This window comes from Callithrix jacchus, chromosome 2 (genome assembly GCF_049354715.1).
Source record: "Callithrix jacchus isolate 240 chromosome 2, calJac240_pri, whole genome shotgun sequence".
NCBI lineage: Eukaryota > Metazoa > Chordata > Mammalia > Primates > Cebidae > Callithrix > Callithrix jacchus.
The window spans coordinates 134,563,153-134,578,448 of record NC_133503.1 but is presented as its reverse complement, the minus strand read 5'-3'; the positions used below and the strand labels follow the sequence as shown (position 1 = coordinate 134,578,448).

The following is a 15,296-nucleotide window of genomic DNA, read 5'->3' as shown; positions in this document are numbered from 1 at the left end:
CATTACTGAAATACAAAGGATTATAAAGAATACTATGAACAGTTATATGCCAATGAAAACTTAGAGGAAATGGACAAATTCCTAATTGACTCAATAATATTTTTTAAAATCTGAAAAAATAAAAATAAAAAAGCAGAATGAGACTTATAATAAGTGAAGAGATTGACTTAGAAATTAGAAATTCTCACAAACCCAGATAACTTCACAGTAGCATTCTGCCAAATGTTTGAAGAAGAATTAATAGCAGTCCTTGCATATTCTTCCATAAATTATGAGAAGAGAGAACATTTTCCAATTCATTCTTCTGAGGCCTACATTACCCTAATACCAAAACCAGATAGCCATCTCAAGAAAACTAAAGACCAATATCTTTTATGAATACAAATGCAAAAATTCTTAACAAAATACTAGCAAAGCAAATTCAGCAACGTATAAAATGTATTTTATACCATCAAGTGAGATTTATCCTAGGAAGCAAGCTTAGTTTAACATCTGAAAATCAACGTCACAGACTATATTAATAGAAGAAAGGACAGAAGCCACATGATCATCTCAATATATGCAGGAGAAGCATTTGATAAAACCCAGCCCCGTTTCTTGATTTAAAACAGTCAACAAACCAGGAATAGAATTTTGACCTGATGAACGTTGATCCTACAAGTAACACCATACTCAATGGTGAAATTCAGGAATAAGGATGTTTTTTCTTACCACTTCTGTTCAACACTGTACTGGAGATTTTAGCCAGGGCAGTTAGGCAAGAAAAACAAAAGTCATCCAGATTAGAAAGAAAGAAGTGAAACTATTTCTAAGGGATGTTATCTGGTTTATAGAAAATTCATAGGAATCTACTAAAAAACAGAACAGAAGAAAATACTTTAAAGAAAAAGCCCACCAGGGGCACAGTGGCTCACACCTGTAATCCCAGCACTTTGGGAGGCCGAGGCAGGTGGTTCACTGGAGGTCAGGAGTTGGAGACCAGCCTGACTGATATGAAGAAACCCCATCTCTACTAAAAATACAAAAATTAGCCTGGCATGGTGACACATGCCTGTAATCCCTACTACTCGGAGGCTGAGGCAGGAGAATTGCTTGAACCCAGGAGGCAGAGGTTGCAGTGAGCCAAGATTGTGCCATCACTGCATTCCAGCCTGGGCAACAAGAGCAAAACTCTGTAAAAAAAACAAACAAAAAAAAAAACAAAAAAACACCAGAATGAGTCCATCGTGGTTGTAGGATACTAGGGGAGTGGGCAAAATTTGCATTTCTTGACACTAGTGATAAGCAATCTGAAAATGAAATGAGGAAAGCAATTTAATATACAATAACATTAAAAACAACAAAATTCTTAGGATTAAAATTAACAAAACAAGTACAAGACTTGAACACTGAAAACTACAACACATTGCTAAAAATTTTAAAACTTTTAAATAGGTGGAAAGACATCTCATGTTCATGGATTCAAAAACAGCATTAAGAAAACAATGATCCTAAATTGATAGATTGAATACAGTTTCTCTAGAAATATCCCAGCTGCCTTTTTTTTAATGGAATAATTGAAAGCTCATTCCAAAATTTATATGGAGGCCAGGACTGGTGGCTCATGCTTGTCTTCCAGCACTTTGGGAGGTTGAGACTGGAGGATTACTTGAGGCCAGGAGATTGAGACCAGCCTGGGTAATGTAGCGAAACCCTATCTCTGCAAAAAAAAAAGTTTTTCAATTAGCTAGTTGTGGTGGCATATACCAGTAGACCTAGCTACTCTGGAGGCTGAAGTGTGAAGATCACCCAGGAGGCTGAGGATGCAGTGAGTTATAATCACACCACTGCACTCTAGCCTGGGTGACAGCCCAAGACCTTATCTCAAAAACAAGAACAAAAATAAGGTTTATTTGTAAATGTAAGGAATGCAGAATAGTCAAAAATGTCTTGAAAAAGAAACACAAAGTTGGAGGACTCATTTGTCAATTTCAAAAAGTACTTGCAAAGCCACAATAATTGAGATGGTGTGATTCTGGCATTAGGATATGCATATAGATCAATAGAGCAGATTTGAGAGTCTAGAAATAAACCCTAACCCTTCTGGTAAACTGATTTTCATCAGCAGTATAAAGGCAATTCACTGGGAGCGGGAGAAGATGCCCTTTTCAACAAAGGATGCTGAGACTACTGAATGTCTACACACATAAAAATGCATTTGGACCTCTACCTCACACCATATACAAGCATTTTCTTAAAATGGATTATTAACTTAAATGTGAGAGCCACAACTATAAATCTCTCAGAAGAAAACGGGAGTAAATCTTTGTGACCTGGGGTATTAGGCGTTGGTTTCTGAGCTATGACACCAAAGCACAAACAATAAAAGCAAAACAGATAAATTAGATGTCATAAAAACTGAAACCTTTTTTGAGTCAAGAGATATCATCAAGAAAGTGAAAAAACAAATCATTTATCTGATTAAGGATATATGTATTCAGAATATAAAAAGAGTTCTTAATCAGGTGAGGTGGCTCTGACCTGTAATCCCAGCATTCTGGGAGGCTGAGGCTAGCAGATTCCTTTGAGCCTAGGAGTTCAAGACCAGCCTGGGCAACATGATGAAACCCCATCTTTACAAAAAAAAAAAAAAAATAGAAAAATTAGCTCGGTGTGGTGGCACATGCCTATAGTTCCAGCTACTCTGGTGGCTGAAGTGGGAGAATTGCTTGAGCCTAGGAGGTGGAGGTTGCAGTGAGCTGAGATCGCAGTCTACTCTAGCCTGAGTGACAGAGCAAGACTGTCTCCAAAAAAAAAAAAAAAACTCTTAAATTCTACATAAAAAGTTAATAGCCTAATTTTAAAATGGGGAGAAGTTCTGAATACATTTCTCCAAAGAAGATACACAAATAATCAATGAGCATGTAACAAGATAGTCAACATCATTAGTCATTAGGGAAATACAAATCAAAACCACAATGAAATGTTACTTCATACCCACCAGGGTAGCCATGATCAAAGAGGACAATAACAAATGTTAGTGAAGATGTAGAGAAATCAAAACTCATACATTGCTGGACAGATTGTAAAATGGTACAGCTACTTTAGAAAATAGTCTAGCAGCTCTTTAAAAGATTAAACATAGAGTCGCCATATGACCCTGCAATTCTCCTCCCAGCTATATAGGTATGAAAATTGAAAATCTATGCCCTCACAAAAACTTGTATTAAAATGTTTGCAGAATCATTATTTATAATGGCAAAAAGCAGAGACAATCCAAATGTCTACCCACTGAAAATGGTGATGTATTCATACAATGAAATATGTTTCAGCTATAAAAAAGAATGAAGTACTGATACATACTTCAATATGGATGAACCTTAAAAACATGTTGAGTGAAAGAAGCTAGACACAAAAGGCCACATATTATATGAAATGTCCAGAATAAGCAAATCCATAGAGATAAAGTAGATTAGTGATTGCTAGGGCCTAGGGGAAGAAGAGAATGCTGGGTAACTGCTACTGGGTATGGGATTTCTTTTTGGGCTGATAAAAATATTCTAAATTGATTGTGGTGATGATTACACAACTCTGAGTATACTAAAAACCACTGAGTTGTATACTTTAAAAGGGAGAATTGTATGGTATATAAGTTGTATCTCAATAAAAACTTTATTAAAGATAATTTCCTTACCCTGGCTTGGAGAGGCCCTTAGGAAGCTGTTACGTAAGATCAGTTGGTATTAGCAGATACATTGCATACAGAAGGCACCCCTAAGATACATGAGGAGTCTACTGTGCTTGTTTTACAGATATTTATTGAGCGTCTTCTGTGTATAAACAAGCCTAGGCGGGTTGTTTTGGGAGATGGAGTTCAGGCATCTGAATAATGCTGTGCTGGGAAAAGATCACCATTTGGTTGGACTTTTACTCAATAGTTTAAAGTTATTTTCCTTCTATGGTGTTTGCTCTGTTAATCTCTATGTGTTTGTGTATCATCTTCATATCCAGCCATCATCCTCCTAAACAGCTCTCATATGTTCACCTCTTTATCCCACCACTGCTAGCCCACCAAAGGATTCCGGCATCTCTTGCGAGACTACTGCAGTGGCCTTTAACTGGTTTCTTCATGCCTCTCTGGCCTCCTTCAATCCTTTATCTGTCTTATAGTCAGATATATCTTTGCAAAACTCTGAGCAAACTCCTTTACAGGGCCTCTTAGGCTCCACATAGTCCAGTTCAGCCTCTTTAGTTTTGATTGTGCCTCACTGCTCTATGCTTCAACCATGTTGATCTGTTTCTATTCCCCTGTTCCCTCCTGCAGAGGACCTTGGCATGTGCTGTTCCTTTTTCCTATTCCTCTTTTTCTAGTCACATTTACTTCCTCTTCAGATTGCAGCTCACTTTTTCAGGGAGTCCTTCTCTGACTTCCACATCTAGGTCAAACTCACCGATTAGAAGGCCTTTTGACATCATATCTATTGCATTTTTGAATGAATAACTTAATTCCCAATGTTGGATCAGTATCATTCACTACTAATGAAGACTGGTTATGCTCTGTTTTCTGTGCATTTTGGATGTTGGAGGTAACAAGAAGGCTATGAATTAGACTAAAGGTAGACAGTTAGACTGCCAGCCTAGAGGTAATCTTTGTTTCGATGGAAAATTCTATATTGCAGTTAGATGATGCGAGTCCTTCCTGATGGGTTTGTGACCCAATAGGTTATGAAGTTGGGAATTCCAGACAGCTTAATAAGCCATGTTACCACAATTAACTAGAAAATATCCAGGAAAGGGTATAGAGTATTGCTCAATGAATAAATGAGCAAATGCATGAAGAAACCAGTTAAAGGCCCCCTAATGCAGAGGAATACTCTATTCCTCCTAATACAGAGGAAGCCTGTGTATTAGGAGGACTTCAGGCTGAAACTGTTGCTCATACTTTGTAAAATTATGAAGTCTTTACATATAGGTGTTGATTAAGTCTCAGAAAACCAATTTTTTTTTTGAGACAGAGTGCTACTCTGTCACCCAGGTTGGAGTGCAGTGGTGTGGTCTTGGCTCACCACAACCTCCACCTCCTGTTCAAGTAATTCTTTTTCCTGCCTCAGCCTCCCAAGTAGCTGGGATTACAGGAGTGTGCCACCACACCCGGCTAATTTTTATATTTTTATAGAGATGGGGTCTTGCCATGTTGGCTAGGTTGGCCTCAAGTGATCTGCCCACATTGGCCTCCAAAAATGCTGGGATTACAGGCATGAGCCACTGATCTTGGCCTCAGAAAACTAGTATTAATGGCAATGAACAAAATATTAAACAGGCTTATTTTTAGGATCAAAAAGAAGTAATCTGACTTTTCACCCAAATTACTTCACCCTACAGGCTGAAGGATTCAGATGATGTGGAGAGTGAATCAGTTCTGTTGGGAGGGAAAGGATGCCTTGTATATATATGTATTAGTTACCTAAGACTGTATAACAAGTTATTCTAAAACTTAGCCACTTAAGACAATAAACATTTATCTCAGAATTTTTGAGGCTCAGAAATTTGGCATTGCCTAACCGGGTCCTCTGGTTTTGGGTCTCACAAAGCTGCAGGGACTGTCATCTCACAATTCATGTGGGACACACCCACTTTCAAGCCACCCAGTGACGTTGGCAGGATTCAGTTTCTGATGGGATTTTGGGCAGATCCCAGTTCCTTGCTGCTGTTGGCCAGACCCTCAGTTGCTCACTACTTGGGCCTCTTATACATGGCAACGTATGCATGGCAACTGTCAGCTTGCACATGGCAACTGGCTTCCATCAGAGCGGGCAATTGAGAGAACAAGAGGGAAGCTACAGTCTTTTCATAACCTATTCTCAGCAGTGACACCATCGTTTTTGCTGTATCCTATTCATTAGAATCATGTTACTAAATCCAGGCCATGCTCAAGGGGAGGAGTTTTCCACAAGGTGATGAATTCAGAGGGATGGGGATGACTGGGAACCACCTTAGAAGCTGCCTCTCACAGGGTGTGTCCATAGGCTTTTGAAATTGACCTCAGAAAGGGGAATCTGAGGAGAAGATTATTTTTGTTACTATCAGAAACTCAATCAGGAATTGGATCATTCCTGATCTGAATGCTTGTGGTACTAAGCTTATTGCTCTCTTGAGTGTTTTTTGTTGTTTTTGTTTGTTTGTTTGTTTTTTATTTTAAGGGTCTTGCTGTGTTGCATAGGCTGGATTCAAACTCTTAGGCTCAAGCAATCCTCCAGCTTCAAACTCCCAAGTAGCTGAGACTACAGGTGCTTGGCACCATGCCTGGACCTTCCTTAATTTTTTTGAATTGTGAGCTGTTTTAAACTAAGCCTTTTCATTTCTTTGTCATTTAAAATAATACTAAATGGACTTTTAAGTTTCCTTTTCAAGTAGGCAGTCAAAGCTAACTTTATAGCTTTTTGCTGTGGGGTTTTTGCTGAAATGAGTCTGTACAGACAAGTCTGCTACTCTTACGGGCTTCGAAAGGTTCTCTGTGATGCCAGAAATCCCACTATTTACATTAAATTAAAGGAGTAGCTTTTCCAAAAGAATTAGTACTGCTGAGTAGATTTTATATTAATCTACCTAAAATTTATTCAAATAATGAAAATGAATCTCTTTTAAGAAATTCAGTCTTTTAGTTTTTAGGACAACTATGTAAAAATATAAGATGGAGAGTCCTTTTTGGACAAACTCTAGTTGAGGAACTTAATCCAACCGGAGCTATTATGAAGGTCAGAAACAGGAGAGGGAATCTTGGCAAGGAATGGAGAGAGAGTTTGCAAATTGCAGCTTGAGTACATAGTTATGAATGGGACTGCTATTGTGTCTCCAAAGGAAAGTTCCTGTAATATTATATTCCTTTTTTAAGGAAAGAGAAAATGCACAGAAATCTTCTGCTGTGCTTCCTTTTTCTGTCCTACCTCTGAAAATAAACTAAGCAAAAAAAGAAAAAAAGGAAGGAAAGGGAAAAAACCCCTTCCCTTGATGCTGGGCTTGTTTAGAAATATTATTTTCTAAGGGCTCTTTATGTGAGCCAAGCTATTGGTTGTATTGGTGAGTCTGGGACAGTTTTGTATGTGCTCTGGAAAAAAAACAAAACGCAGATGTGATTCCTTTTGCGTCAGTGTTTACAACTCAGATACCAAAAGGACACCTTGTTGATTAAATCAGGTTTCAAGCTCTGGTCTTACTTAGTGGTGAGTTAGAGAATCAGATTTGAAAGGAGAAGTGCTTCAAATGTTTAAGCAAGTGAAAGCCATGACTTGCTTAACACTGAATATTTATGATTAGTTAAAGAAAATAAAAAGAATCTCCTGACTCAAGAATACTTTAGAGAATCCAGTGGATTTCCTTTGCATGCTTGGACCTCACTGCCCTTATTCTTAGGACATGGATAAGCAACGCTAATAAGAAGTTGGAATTTCCAGGGAAATATTTTTCTTTGTTGCTCTACACAAAATAGTAATGAAATTTTAAATAAATCTTAATTGCATTTTCGAAACATAAATAGTTTTCATGTTTCCACTGTAACTCTATATTTCCCCCTTCTCCTCTCCCTGGCTCTGACCTCACCTCTGCTGTCCATGGGGAGCAAGATGAAATTTGAGGGTCAGAAATTTGGCATTGCCTAACTGGGTCCGCTGGTTTTGGGTCTCACAAAGCTGCAGGGACTGTCATCTCACAATTCATGTGGGACACACCCACTTTCAAGCCACTTATTGGTTGTTCCATGCAGCAGCTGGTGGGGCAGAGGGTGCAGTGAGCTGAAAGCAGGGACCCCCTGCAAGTCTGGCACTTGGGTGAGGGTAGGGCCTGCTTGGGGCTGCTTTCCAATCAGCCTGCCCCAGGAGCCCTGTGCCAGCAGGTAGAGATCAGGGTCTGGCCCATCCCAGTGTCAGGAAGAGAGTAACTTGCAAGGAGCCCAGACTTGTCCAGGGTAGCTTGGCAGAGTTGGAGAGGTGGTCTTAACAGGGTGATCTCCTGCCAGCAAAGAGTACTTGTAGTTGGTAGTTGGGGCCTCAGCGGGGTGCTGAGGGCCAGCTGGTGGTGACCAGGTATTATGCTGTGGAGCTAGAATGGAAGCAACACTTATTAAGGATATAAAGGAAAAGGCTACAGGATTTGGCAGGCGTCTGGATTTGGGCAACAGAGGACACTGGGAGGTCAGATGCCTTGAGGCAAATCAAGGCATTGCTTATCTGACTCAACAGGACACATTTCATGTTCTCTATCAGCCAAGCCTAAACTTGGGCATATAGTAGGTAGAAAAAGTTTTTTGGTTTTAGTTTCACATATTGTGTGTTCTAGTTTGGATGTATGTTGGACAGGTGCCAATCAGGTATGTTCTGACAGATGAAAGTGTAACTTTTTAGAGTGCTGGTATTTTAAAATACAAAAATTTGGTGTTAATGGTCTCCAGCCAAAGACAGGTTGAGCAACTGCTATTTGATTCCAAAGTTTATATTGTTTATATTTGTTTCTCAGGATCTTCAAAGTTGGAAACCTGGGAAAGGTTTAGAATTTTCCATGGTTGCAAATGTACTTTATTCACACGGATTATCACACTGGTGTCTACTCAGCAGGCACAGTGCTGTAAGCATTCAACCCACATGGTATCAATTCTCACAACAGCCCTGTGGGAAGGAGCATTATCCCCATTTGATAGATGGAAAAACCAAGCCTTGGAAAAGTTAAGTAATTTGTTCAATGTCACAACCTAGGTCTTTCTGACTTCAAAGTCTATGCTTAAAAATTACAGCAAACTGTCCCATTTCTTTATTTCTTAATGTGTTTTGATCATGTCTTCCTTGTAAGTTCAAAACATGGTCTTGGTGTTTAGGTTCTATATGTGCTAGTTCTAGTTCTTGATCAATAAATTCTCACTTACACTTTGGTGGAATTAGCACAGTATAGCCATCCATTGGCTATGTATTATTCTTTTTTGCCTTTCTCTTCTTTTTCCTGTGAATTGTTTGTATTTAACTGGTACTACTGGTACTACTATAGTTTGTTCTGGGAAGAATTTATCTTGTATTTACCTTCTGTTCTTCCTCTTTCTCTTTCTCTCTCCTTCTCACTCTAGGCTAGCTCTTTCTTGATCTCTCTCTCTCTTTTTTTTTTCTTTTGAGACGGAGTTTTGCCCTTGTTGCTCAGGCTGGAATGCAATGGTGTGATCTTGGCTTACTGCAACCTCCGCCTCCCAGATTCAAGCAATTCTCCTGCCTCAGCCTCCTGAGTAGCTGGAATCACAGGCATGTACCACCACATCCGGCTAATTTTGTATTTTTAGTAGAGATGGGTTTCACCATGTTGGCCAGGCTGGTCTCGAACTCCTGACCTCAGGTGATCCACCTGCCTGGGCCTCCCAAAGTGCTGGGATTACAGGCATGAGCCACTGCACCATGAGGTCTTTTAACAAAGCACTCAAGTACACTTTTATGCACACTGATGTTTGAGATAGCATCTATGGCTGATGCTGTCTCAGCTCGCAGCCTTCCCACCCCAACTTAGGAAAAAGGAATGGAGGATACCCCTTTCTCTGGGATGAGAGGGGAGAGAGGAAGGATACTAAGAGTCACCTTCTGCTGAGGTGAGGAGGGTGGAGGTATGAAAACGCAATAGTGCATCAGCCATGGTTGGATAAGAAAGCCTGAGTAGTTTTGAAGATGCAAAAGAGTTATAAATGTTCTTTTCAGAACCAATGAGCATTTTCATGAGAATTTCTCCAACAGGACAAGAGAAAAGAGTGGGGTAACTATGCCTAGGGATTGAACTGTTGGCTCTGAACAAGTGATGGTTGTTGGGGCTCAGAAACTGATACCCCAAAATATGGCATTTTGACATTCCAAACTGAAAAAGCCTCTAGGTGTCTCTGACATTCTCCCATCCCACCTTCTCTTTCAAAGCCTTTGTCTACCAAAGATCCAGACCCATCAGGGGAAAGAATTGTTTTTGCTTCCCCTCCCTGTAAGACCAGGAATGTGGCCACACCTGAACAGACCCTTTTACTGGTTAATCTCTGTTCCCCATCTATTTTCCTTGGTAATCCCAGCAGAATTCTTTTTCTGCCCCCCCACTCCCATAGCCTGTTTTGCTGGGGGTAGTTAAGCTCCTGAGTTATTTGAGGGGTAGGTGAACACTGTCATTCTACTTGTGTACATGTTAATAAAACTTGTATGCCCTTTTTCCAATTGATTGACTTTTGTGAGTTGATTTTTCAGCAAAACTTCAGATGGCAAAGGGGAAGATTTCCTTTGGCCTCTATGTAGGAAACGGGGACCCCAGGGTGTTCATGGGAGTATTGCTGAAATTGGGTTCTTGAGGTCCCATCTGGCTAAGGAGCCTATGAAGCAATGGGAAAGATAGAGTGAGGAGAAGTCAAGGAACCACCTATAATGAGGATAAAGGGCAGGATCTATAAGAATAAGGAAGTGGAGAAGTGAGTAAATAGAAAGGCTATAGTCCGAGATTTGGAAGGCTTGATCTTATAGGTGGAGTATTTCCAGCTAGTGATAATGTGCAGGGCGTGGTGCTTGTGTGTGGTTGGAGTGTAGTGAAGGTGAAACCCTCACATACAGAAGGAAGTCTCTGAGCTGTGCCTTTGGGTATTACCAAGGTCATCCACCTTCTTCCTGAAGCTACCCAGCAGAGGCAGGCCTGGGAGGAATGCAGCAAATGTGGCAAGAAAGGAAAAGTCCTGGAGGTCAAGAGATGAACAGCAAGGTTAGAGGGTGAGATGAAGAGTGAGGCCCTGAGAAGTGAGGTGATGGACAGGATGTGGCCTGGGACAACAGTTTATTTAGGAAAGTGATGACTTTCCTCTCTTTGTCCTGGGAGTCAAGGAAAGTTGTGAAACAACCACCCCTGGAGTGGGTTTATGAGGGGTGGGATTTTGAAGCAAAAGCCAGCTTTTCATTAGACAAGTAGGTGGAGAAAGTGTAAACAAAAAGTGATGATATAGGAGAATGACAATGGGTCAGGAGTTCAGAGGCTCATTGGAAGGAATGAGTAGGCTTGGGGTGTGTGTAAGGAGGGCTGGGTAGCAGGATGGAGACAGTATATGAGTTCTGGGAGTCAGGACTTTTACTGGAGTTTAGTAGGAGACCAAATCTACTGCAGAAACACGCATCAATTTATGTAACTGTGGTAGGGCCCATTAGAGACCCTCTGTTACTAATTTATTACCAATTCATTAGCTGTGACATATGCTTTCAGCAAATGATTAAAACCCTATGACCTGGAGTAAAACAGTTTTATATCATGACCCAGATAGCTGTGTGATGTATGTAGTAAGTGGGCAGGTGTGTCTAAGTAAAGGTTCACCGAGCAACACTTAACCTCTACTATAAGCAATACACTGTGATGTTTACTATTCTGTTCTGTTCTAATTCATTTCCTGAGAAAATGCTGGTCATGATCCACTGTGTTGATTTTATGATCCATGAAAACATTATAGGCCGGCTGTGGTGGCTATAATCCCAGCACTTTGGGAGGTCGAGGTGGGCAAATTGCATGAGCCCAGGAGTTTGAGACCAGCCTGGGCAACATGATGAAACCCTGCCTCTACACAGAATACAAAAACAATTAGCCAGGTATGATGATACATGCCTATAATCTCAGCTACTTGGAAGGCTGAGGCAGGAGGATCACCTGAGCCTGGGAGGTAGAGGCTGCAGTGAGCTGTGATCATACCACTATGCTCCATCCTGTGTGATAGAGTGATATCCTGTCTCAAATCAAAACAAAACAAAACATCACAGCCTGCAGTTGAATAAAGTGCTTTACACTATCTTGAGCATGTTTTGGTAATAGTTAAGTTCCATGTAACAATATTTCAATGAATGAGACTGAATATACAAGTCTTATGCCCCATAAGATTATAATGGGGCTGAAATTATCATTGCCAAGTGATGGCATGGTTGTTGTAACATCCTAGTGCTATCAAAGCATTACTCACGTGTTTGTGGTGATGCTGGTGTAAACCTACTGTGCTGCCAGCCACATGAAAATATAATATGTACAAATATATACAGTATATAATACCTCATAGTCATAATAATTACATTACTGCTTTATGTATTTACTATGTTTTTAATAGTTATTTTAGAGTATATTTTCTCTTCTTACAAAAAATAAAAGAAATAGCAAATTGTAAAATAGCCCCAGACAGGCCCTTCAGGAGGCATTGGAGAAGAAGGCATTGTTATCATAGGAGATAACAGCTCCCAGCATGATATTGCCCCTGCAGACCTTTCAGTGGGACAAGATGTGGGGGTGGAAGACTGTGATATTGATGATCCTGACTCACACAGGATCTAGCAAAAATGTGTGTATTCGTGTCTTAGTTTATAGCAAAAAACTTTAAAAGTAAAAAAAAAAAATGAAAAAGCTCAAAATAAAAAAAGCTTATAGAATAAGGACATCAAGGAAAAATATTTTTGTACAACTGTAAAACGTATTTGTGTTAATCTAATGAGTCAAAAAGTTAAAATTCAAAAGTTTTTAATGTAAAAAAGTTATAGTAAGCTAAGATTAATTTATTATTGAAGAAACAATTTTTTTTTCTTTTTTTGAGACAGAGTTTTGCTCTTGTTGTCCAGGCTGGAGTGCAATGGTGTGGTGGGTCACGCCCGTAATCCCAGTACTTTGGGAGGCCAAGAGTTTGAGACCAGCCTGGCTAACATGGTAAAACCCTAGTCTCTACTAAAAACACAAAAATTAGCCAGCTGTTCTACTGCACACCTGTAATCCCAGCTACTTGGGAGGCTGAGGAAGGAGAATCACTTGAACCCAGTAGGCGGAGGTTGCAGTGAGCCAAGATCGTGCCACTGCACTTCAGCCTGGGAGACAGAACGAGACTCTGCCCCCCAAAATAAAGAAGTAAATAAATAATTTAGCATATCCAAAGTGTAGAGTGTTTATAAAGTCTACAGTAGTGTATAGTAATGTGCTAGGCCTTCACATTTAGTGTCCTCAAGGACAGGGACACAACTCCTGTCCTCAAGTGATCTGCCTACCTTGGCCTCCCAAAGTGTTGGGATTACAGGCATGAGCTACTCTACCCAGCCCTCTTTTTATGTTTAGATATACAAATACTTACCATCATACTACAATTGCCTACAGTATTGAGTGCAGTCACATGTTTTATGGGTGTGTAGCCTAGGAGCAATAGGCCATATATCCTAGGTGTGTAGAGGCTGTACCATCTAGGTTTGTGTAAATGCACTCTATGATGTTTGTGCAATGATGGGATCACCTAATGACATACTTCTCAGAACATATTTCCCTTATTAAGTGATGCATAACTGCACTAGGTGCCACTTCCTAGACATCTCTGGGAGGAAGAACATTAATTTTCTGTATCTATTTCATACTTGCGGCTTATTGTACCATTTGGGAGAAACCAGGAGGTATTTGGTCAGTCCTTTCCCTGCTCTCAATCTTCATCAGCTTTATTTTCCCTACGGGATCATGGAAGGGCACCTCTTGAGCTTGGCCCAGGAGCCCATGCTCATCCCTTTAACAGTGCCCCCTGCCACCCCGTGGTTCTCTCCTCAGTTACACCTCAGATCCCTGGACTGCTTCTACTGTGCGCAGTATACTTTATGGTAACTTTCTGCATGTGTTGCCCTCTCTTTATTTTTTAATTTTAATTTTTAATTTTATTTATTTTCTTTAAAGAGACGGGGTTTCTCCATGTTGGTCAGGCTGGTCTCGAACTCCCAACCTCAGGTTATCTGCCTGCCTCGGCCTCCTAAAGTGCTGGGATTACAGGTGTGAGCCACTGCACCCAGCCATGTTGTCCTCTCTTAGCAGGCAGGGAGCTCCCTGAGGAAGACATTCTTGCTCTCTGTATCCCACTGCCTTGCACGGGGCCTGTGCAGAGTGGGTGCTAGCTTGCTTTGCGTGAGTGAGTGTTGTGATCTCAGAAGTCCTGGCTTAGGTTCCTTGTCCCTGTGCTTTGGCACCTTGTCCCTGTGCTTTGGCCGAGAGAGGCTTTGTGAGGGACACTGATTCTGTTGGATAGCCTTTGACTGGATCTTGCTGATGATCACTGACGATTTTCATTCTCAATTGCATGGATCGCTTTGGGGAACACAGACCAGCTGGCTGTGCTTGGCAGCAAGGTGTTATATGGTGGAAATGGCTGAATTCCACATATCCTCTGTTACTCACAGACATTCGGGGGAGCACGTGCCATCCCTCTCACAGTTTTGAATACATAGGACCGGATGCTCCTCACCCTTCCATTTCAGTGGGATAGTTTATCTAGCAGCTGCTCTGTACTGATGACATTGTGAAATAGGGATTTTAAAGGACCTCTGTGAAAATGGAGCCCCTCAACCCCTGACAGTGTGTTCTGCGCAAATAGGTTTAAGTAGGCTTTTTATGTATCAGAACTGCCTACATTCTGAAACATACCAACAAGACAGATTCAAGGTTGAATTAACAAAGGTTCAGCAAACTGAGATTATGCTTAGAAGGGGGATGCTCAGAAGTCTTGTGGCTAAGTCAGATTATAAAATAAACTCGTGTGTGGTGTAGACCTGTGTGTGTGTGTGTGTGTGCTGGTTTTGGGAAACTGATAGAAGTAGACCAAGTATTATTTTTTTATTCCTGGTGTGTGTGTGTGTGTGTGTATGCGTGTGTGGGTTTTGGGAAACTGATAGAAGTAGACTATTATTTTCTCATTCCTGATATGTGTGTGTGTGTGTGTGTGTGTGTGTGTTGGTTTTGGGAAACTGATAGACAGCAGTAGACCGAGTATTATTTTCTTATTCCTGATGTGTCTCCCAGGCTGGATATTGACAAAGAACAAAGAAGAAGTTGTCAGGCACAGTCAAGGAGAAGGGAGGAGCAATATGGTTTAAGTGTGGAGGAAGAGAATTGAAGGGACATTTGTGCCCCTTTACACACCCACAGAGCTTTTTGTGTAGGTGGGGGCCAGGCAGGGAGTGTTGCCAGAGACTTTGACTTCTCCGCCTCAGAACTTCACTCAGTGGGGTGTCTGTGTATTTCAAATCAATGTCAGCCTGCTGAGGGAGAAGCAAATATGTGTCCCCTCAGGGATCAGGCACATATTCCACATAGCCTCTGTTCTGAACAGAGCTGAGCTCAAGGGACTGGGTGGAGAGGGGGCCCTCTTCTCAAATAAAGCTCCTCTTTCTCGAAGTCATACTTTTGCTAATCCTCTCTCTTTAGAATAGTTTTCTCATTCCTTTTTTCCCCTCACTCATTATTTTACCCTTTTAAAGTCTACCCTGTCTTCAAAGATGACCCAGAGCCTCTCTTTT

General features: G+C 40.8%; 1 protein-coding gene across 6 annotated transcripts in view; it reads left to right on the top strand.

Annotated features, from left to right (window-relative positions):
- The window catches only part of IQGAP2 (IQ motif containing GTPase activating protein 2), a 315,054-nt gene that overhangs the window by 62,666 nt on the left and 237,092 nt on the right, over positions 1–15,296 (top strand). Inside the window, exon 1 of one of the 6 annotated variants that reach the window (XM_054252166.2) lies at positions 10,573–10,725. The exons of the other annotated variants lie outside the window; for them this stretch is intronic. The gene's annotated coding sequence lies outside the window, so the exon portion shown is untranslated. Of the gene's footprint in view, positions 1–10,572; positions 10,726–15,296 lie in introns of those variants that run through there. 6 annotated transcript variants of the gene reach the window in all.